General features: G+C 42.9%; 1 pseudogene; it reads right to left on the bottom strand.

Moving 5' to 3' along the window:
• The window catches only part of LOC138025441 (uncharacterized), a 19641-nt pseudogene extending 12675 nt beyond the window's left edge, over window positions 1-6966 (bottom strand).
• Window positions 6967-7500: the final 534 nt, after the last annotated feature.

The following is a 7500-nucleotide window of genomic DNA, read 5'->3' as shown; positions in this document are numbered from 1 at the left end:
TTGTTAGCCTTCGAGTTGCATCCACGACAGGGCAACGACAATCATGCGAGCGGCGAAGAGGCGGCGAAGCCGAGACAAGCCTGGGACTGGGAACCTCACAGCTCTCGCTGTCTATTTGTGGAAAGCTTGCTCGCAGACTAACGACTACAAATATACCTTAAAATCGTGGAACAGAAAGCTGGATACGTTTTCCATCGTGAGAGTGACAAACTCTGTTAGCCCGCGAAGTTCAGGGAATAAACAAGCGTGTACTGGAAGATAGTCAAAATAATCCTCTTCAAGTGGGACTATCCCGTAGTCATGCAACTCCCATTGCCAGCTGGGATATGAAAGCCTTTCCACTATAAAGAAGAATAATGCAAGAGCATTGCCAGTAGAAAATACTCATTTTTTGTCATCTTGAACTTCCTTTACAATGGCTTTTAGGGAAAACAGGTACCTTTCAGATTAAAAAATTCAAAAGATAAGCTTTCCACATCATTGATTGCGAGGATAATTTCCGGAGACGCGAGATAAAAAAAGCCATTGAGATTTGACGGCAGACGCCCGCCCTGAACAGAAATCGGGGACACGAACTTTCGGCAATCTACAATATCGTGGAAGCAAAAATTTTCATACCAGGTTCTGGATACATAATCTTACTTACAAAAGGGCTAAAAACCCATAACGTAGCTATAGAAATCTTTAAAATTCCATCAATTGACGGAAATGGCTCAATCTTCATCAGTTTGAATGGCAGTGTCAAATGATCGAGGAACGGTCATGAAACAAAAAGACATTCTTACATACCCAGTAATGTGAAGGCTGCATTAAGGCAGGATAATACTGTCAAACGGAAGGTCACGCGCCCGTCCCTCAAAAGCGGCGAGGGTTAGAACACCCACATGACATGACCGCTCCGCAGTTCCGCATCCGAGTTCAAGATACTGTTGGAGAGACACTCACCTGTTTGTATACCGGCGTATTTCTTTATCCATTCGAATCCAGGGCTTTCGTTGGACAAAACAATTCTAGGCACCAGTCCTTCTTCCAAAAGCATCTTATAAAATGCGACCCACAATTCATCAGTGACGTAATCATGTCCACTGGAGTGCAATCCATACACGAACATTCCCGCCTCGAAAAGCTTCACCTCAACATTTTCAATTTCCTCTCGCTTCCCACGTTTCTCCTCCTTAAAAACGGTCAGAATTCTGTTGTCCACGGAGAGGGCACAAAGGACAGGTTTCTCGGAATGAAAGCCGTTCGGCGCGTAGCATCCTTAAATAGGAATGATGCAAAGAACATGTTACATAGGTCGATCAACCTGCAATTTCTCCGCAAGCATCGAGCGGATCTACGCGCGCGCGATCAGTCCTATTATTGTACCACTAATGACAACAACCATCCGTGATTTCACGACGATGCAATCTTCTTCGGAAACAAGACTATCTATGGCCACTGGCACTTGCGCTCAGAATTATTTTACGTCAGGTAGTTTTGAAAATTCTGACACAAGTTTCGTATCAATCTGAACTGTTGCATTATCGTTCTTTCCATAGATCGGGCTCATCACGGGATATGCAACTCACCTGGAATTCGCTCAGAACACAATTTGACATTTTCAAGAAATTGGTTTTCCCAGACGGCTACAAACTTCTTCATTTCGCCTCTTTCGCTTTGACTTGCCTTTGAACTCTGAAACAACAAACAAGAATGTCATGCGTCTTCCTGTTGGCTGGATATACATATACATTCATGTGGAATTTCCTTGGAGCCGGTCTAGAATGGAGAAGTAAGGGCCCCGGGCAAATTATACGGCTTCAACATTTCCTTCCACCATCCGTTCGATTTTGACAGCAATGTGGAAACCATTTGGCACCCGTTTCAACATGTTTCAACATGGTTGAAAGGAGGATGGGGGGAGGGGGGTCGGACAAATGGTTTCAACATCGCTGTGTTCAACAAAATCGAATGGATGTTGAAACAAATGTTAAAGTCGTTTGCCTGAGCCTTAAGGCACCTCCTTCCCCGCCTCCTTCCCTCCAATAGCCAAAGTGTTCGCCCTGGGCAAGCAATAGTCCACCTGAGCCCTCCTTCCTGGGTTAAGGAAAACCATTTGGCACCCTGAGAGGCCATTGCACTGGTCCTGTTGCCTAATAGTCCTTCCAAATGCCCTTCATTGTCTGCAAATTACGTACACAGGTTCCGCGCTTCGTGTGAGATATAAACACAAGGAATGACCTGTGAACCATCTAACACTCATACGTCGAATGCGACGGGACAGTCCATCTTTCTTATACACGAGTTTACTCTCATATACTCATGTTTTCATTCAGATGACCGTTATAGAACATTGACACATTTGATTCGTTATAGCTATTACGGGATCAAGCTACTCAAAACACAGGGCTTTTAGTCGGTAATATAATTGAAAATTTGCCGTCAGGTGATCTCGTCCTCTACAAAACCTCAAATTTGGTCACTGCAAATCGTTGTCAAAGCGTGAACGGCTAAGAACTGTAACAAAATGTGAAACGTACGTTCGGGGCGTGCAAAGCCATTTTTTGCCCGCTAAACCTATTGCTTGGCGGCGATCTCGTCGTCATCCTTGCGTGAGCACCCTCTTATAGGACAGTCGTCCACTTTCTCTTGGTTTTCGTGCAGACGTTAACGGGGAGCTTAAGCAAAGACAACGAGAACGAGAGCAGAAGATTACAATACGATTAATGAACAAAAACAATGGCTTTCCACGCCGCGCACGTGCGTTTTACATTTCGGTACATTTCTTACCTGTTGGGTTTTGTTTTCACTGGCGATGCAAGCGTAAGCACAACAGCGCTGATTTCACAGTGACAACGGGGTTAACACAACCACAAGCACAAGCCCAATAATCAATTTTTTTCCTTTTCCTTGTTTGCGCTCGCTTGCGTTTTGTGAAAACGAAACACGGCATAAGCACAAGGAAATCTTGTGGGTTCCAGATTCCCTACGTCTAAGCGTTTCAACAAAATGACGGAGACTGTGGTTGAGTTACGCTTATGTCGACGTTCGTTTTCTCTTAGCATAAGCTATTTATGCTCGCGCTTGTACTTGCGTCGCTTGTGAAAACCAGGCTTTATCGTCCTGACAACGATGTGAAATGATCAAATTTAAGGTGATATGGAAGACGTGAGTACCTGACGATAAGTTTTCAATCTTCTCTCCAAACCGCTCACACATCCACACCAATTATATTCCAAAAACGTTTGCACACACAATCAATGTCGAACGACTTGGGATGATCGCAGAGAGACTGGAATAACGCGAAGTTGTATTTTAACATTCATACGTCCTTCAACTCCTTGTTCAAGCTCCTCAATATTCGAAGAGGTCATCGCCTCCCTCAAACAACATGTTTTAGGGTTAATTAATCTTACGATATTCAAAAGCCGATTAACGCTAACCCCAGGTTAAAAATTAACCAAAGAGTTTATTTCTCTACTCCCAAATGCTGTTCAACGCTGATATTGGGCAAAACTTTTCATAAGAAGCAGTCAATCTTGAAAAACAAAAATAAGCATAAGAAATTAAACTCTCACCGTTAATTTGAAAACATGAAGCAAAAGTTTACGCTAATCTAGGATCAAGTTAATCGGCTTTCGAACAACCGGGCTCTGGTAAATGGGAAGGCCAAAAGGCTCTTACTTCGAAGAGATAAGAGAGAACTGAAACATTTGACACCAATGATGAGCGTTTCTTACCTTATTCCTTTGGTGAAATTTTTTAATCCTGACTCTGTGCCGTTGTTCCTTTCTCACCAATTGAGTCACTCGTCTGAGGTAAACTGACTGATTGTTTTCTTTACAGCAGACACCTGTTCCTCCATCTCTTCCAATGACGCCTGAACACCAAAAAGATCTTTTGTACATACGTCCTCCTCTCCCACTTTTATGGAAACCACATTACACGTGAAAAGGATGTCCCTCCATTCACTCCAAACAGCCCTCAGGGTCCGCGCCAATTTCTTTCTGAACCTTCTGTCATCCGCCGACTCTTGACCGCTTAGGTATCCCGAACATTCCACGGATGGGGAAAACCACAAATCTTTCGAACCTTGAGAGCTCTGACCCTTCCTGTTGTACCCTGCCGCCTGCAATTGAGCAATGAGAGCTCGATTGTTTTCAAGAGATAAAATGTGAGCTTGAATATTGCCGTATAATTCCTTCGGTTGCTTTGATTTGGAAAAATCAAATGAAAAAAGATACTGGACAATTTCTCTTACATGAAGAGAAAGGGCTGATTTGGCAACGACCGTTGACAGCCAGCGCCTCAGCAGAAACAACAATGGTTCATAGACTTCTCTACAGCTTAGGACACTTGGGAGATTTTCGTGAAAATAGGATGTCTGTCTTGTAAAAGGTAACCCCGCTCCCGATACGCTTTGCTGTGTCAGAGTGGTTTGATCTTCTGCATTATTATTCGATCTCTGTTGCTTTCCAAAAATCTCGACGAATAGAGCCTTAAGGTTCTGGCCATGAATTTTGTAGAGTTCGTTCCCACTTTTTCTCTTCACCCCTTTGTCTTGATTTCCGTGAGAGTTGCAAAGTTCATGACAAGCCTAAACGACTTTTTCTCTGATGGCGGCATCTTTTTTACTTCCTTCGTGTTTTCTTAGTTTCAATACATTGGTAAATTCCCCCAGCAATCTGGCCAGCCGAAGACGTTCCTTGAATTGTGTCCCCTTGATACCGTTTCCGTCCTCTTGGAAGTCTTCAAAACCATCTTCAGGAAACAGACATCGTTTAATTCTATGAGACACAGAGGCTACAAGTTGCAACGGGTCTGATTTTAGATCAACAATTGCATCCACATCTCGAGATGTAAGGTCGTGTAGCGGGGTAGTCAAGAACGCTACGCACCAGCTGTCAATTGCGGGAACGGAAAATCCACTACCTATCATCATTTGACGCCAATTGGGCAAACGATTGAGACCGTATGCATCCTCTGGATCGTACAACACAACGAGTTCCTCGAACCTTACGAGAAGATCTTTACACGAATTCATACACAACCGACCAAAGGCTAGTGCAAGCTGCAACACAAAAACACTTTGTGCCGGATTATTCTGCAAGAACGACATGTCCTCTTTGTTACAGCAACGCTTGATACTTTCGATTAGTTCCAGTCTTTCCTTCTTGCACGACCAGAGTGAGACGATCTGGCCGACTGTAACTCCAGCTGGGACACAAGTTTGAAAAAGGTCCAGTATTGCTAATGTCTCTTCAATAGGTAACCCGCTTCCGAGCATGTTGCTCAGTTGCTCCAGCTGTGGAGTGGCAAACTGGAAACAAGAGGGGGTGGGCTGTTGACTTACCGGTACCATGCCAAAAAGCGAAAACGAGGTAGCGGACGACCTTTCACGTATTGTTTCCATTGTCGTGTAAACGGCATTGTGAAAATTCAATCGAGCGTTTTCGTCCAAGTACTCTGCTGCGCTAGTCTTTCGACAAGCTTTCAAAATAACATCTAAATACTGGGACAGATGATGGCGGTTTTGCCGCACGTGCACCCAATAAAAAGCAACTTCTTTAGTTGATGATACTGCTAAAATGGACAAGATCATTTCCAAGTACTCGTCAAGTGATGGTAAAGTTCCAGGACATCCCTGCCTACAACACTTTAAAGGAAATGTGGGACGGATATCTTTCCAAAGGGACATTGCAGTTTTAAAGATATCTTCGCCTTCCCAAGTAAACGTTTTAAGTTCTGAATCATTTCCTGGGCTAGAGTGACCGGAGCTGAAAAAGACTTCTCAGGTTGAGAGCGGACTGCCACGGATGTCTCGGAAAGATTGTGTGGAGCATGCGCAATCATGTCCTTGTTGCCGAAATACTGTTCTGGTACTGTCTCTTGGGGTAAAAATACCAATTCTTCTTTGTCAATTTTTAATGCAAGAGGAGTGTGGAAGCATTTCATTTGTAAATTTAAGGAACGAAAACACAGTTTGAAAGCCACGCCCGCTTCGTCATTTGAAAGGGGTGAATGGAAAATAAGCCACTCGAGCTCACAAGGTGAAATTCTCCTGACGTTAACGTTGTCAGGCAAAAAAATTCCGTGCAATACAGCTCTACATCTTCATTTGTTTCTTTGAGAATCCCCTGGAAACGATGTATCCGGGTTGTTGAGTCAGTAGCCGTGTAGGCTTTCCAAAGAAGCTGAGGAACTTTCAAAAAGGAAAGAACGAAGGCCTTAGGTGGTGTGAAATCCCACTTCATCATAACCTCTTCAACAAATCTGGCCATCTTTTGCATCTCGATCTGGTTTTGCAGCATATATTCAACACTAAGAATGCTGAGAGGAATCAGATCGGAAGGAGTACCGACTAGAAAACGCCGTAGTACCTGGAAGACTTCAAGTATTATGTCCATTGAGTTAAACGCCTGGATGGCTGCTTCAAGAACGGACAAGAAGTAATTAAAAAAAACGTGATCTAAATCTTCTTGGGAACCAATGAAACGATATATATCCACAAGCCTATCCCGGGAAATCAAGTCTGAGTTTATCGCTGAAAGAACACTGCTAAGGGATCTTTTCTTGCTTGACGGAATTCTTGACAAGTTTGTCATCATAGTTAAATCGGCCATTATGATAAAGACCTCATCAAATGTCAGGAACATTTCTAAATGTCTCTTGTTGCTCAAAGAAGTGCTGTTGTTTGAGTAATCGAGAGGAATAAGATGATGTAAAGCTCTTTCAATTCCCTGCTGTGAATTGTAAAGGAAAATATCAAAGACTTTCCTCACCAACAAGAGCTTTTCTTTACCAGAAAATCTAACTGACTGAACGACGAGGACGATTGATGAAGCAAAATGAAGGCGTAGTTGGTCAGGGACATCTGGAGTGTTATCAATTGTCTTTGAAAAACTTCTCAGTTCTGTAAAAAGTTGCAACTTTTCACAGTCGGTCATGCCTAGGTTGCCCATGCGTGGCTGTCGAAAGTGCTCTTTGAAGAACTAGTTTCTCTAGGACGTAGAGTAATTAACGGTTATACACGAAATTTAACGTTAACAGCTTTTCGGAGTCCGGTCATGAAACCATTATCAAGCAATGCAAACGAGTGAAATTTATACGGACATTTATGAAATAACATACATAGAATTTTGTCAGAGGGGATCTGCCTGAACATTTAGGGTAGTCGTATTTCGCCATGAATATCATTTCAAGAATCAAGCAAATGAGATTTCTGTTTTAGTTTTCTGGAACACTAAACTAAGCTCATAGATTTTAGATTATCAAGCACAAATTAAAGGCATGTTTGTTCTTTACGAATGCTAAAGGACAGTTTTTTGCGACCTATTTGACACCGCTCACGGTGGCGATGTCTTGTATTTATTACTGACCAACAAAGCTCGCATCCTAAAAAGTACGTTTGAATTTATCCACAAGCTCATCTTCAATAGAGGAAGTTTAATCGATTATAGAAAGAGCTTTCGATGAACATATTTTAAGCGCGGAGAATTCCCTAAAGTAGCACCTTCT

Source organism: Montipora capricornis, chromosome 12 (genome assembly GCF_036669925.1).
Source record: "Montipora capricornis isolate CH-2021 chromosome 12, ASM3666992v2, whole genome shotgun sequence".
Classification (NCBI taxonomy): domain Eukaryota; kingdom Metazoa; phylum Cnidaria; class Anthozoa; order Scleractinia; family Acroporidae; genus Montipora; species Montipora capricornis.
Note: the sequence above shows the minus strand (reverse complement) of the source record. Positions and strands in the feature narration are given on the sequence as shown.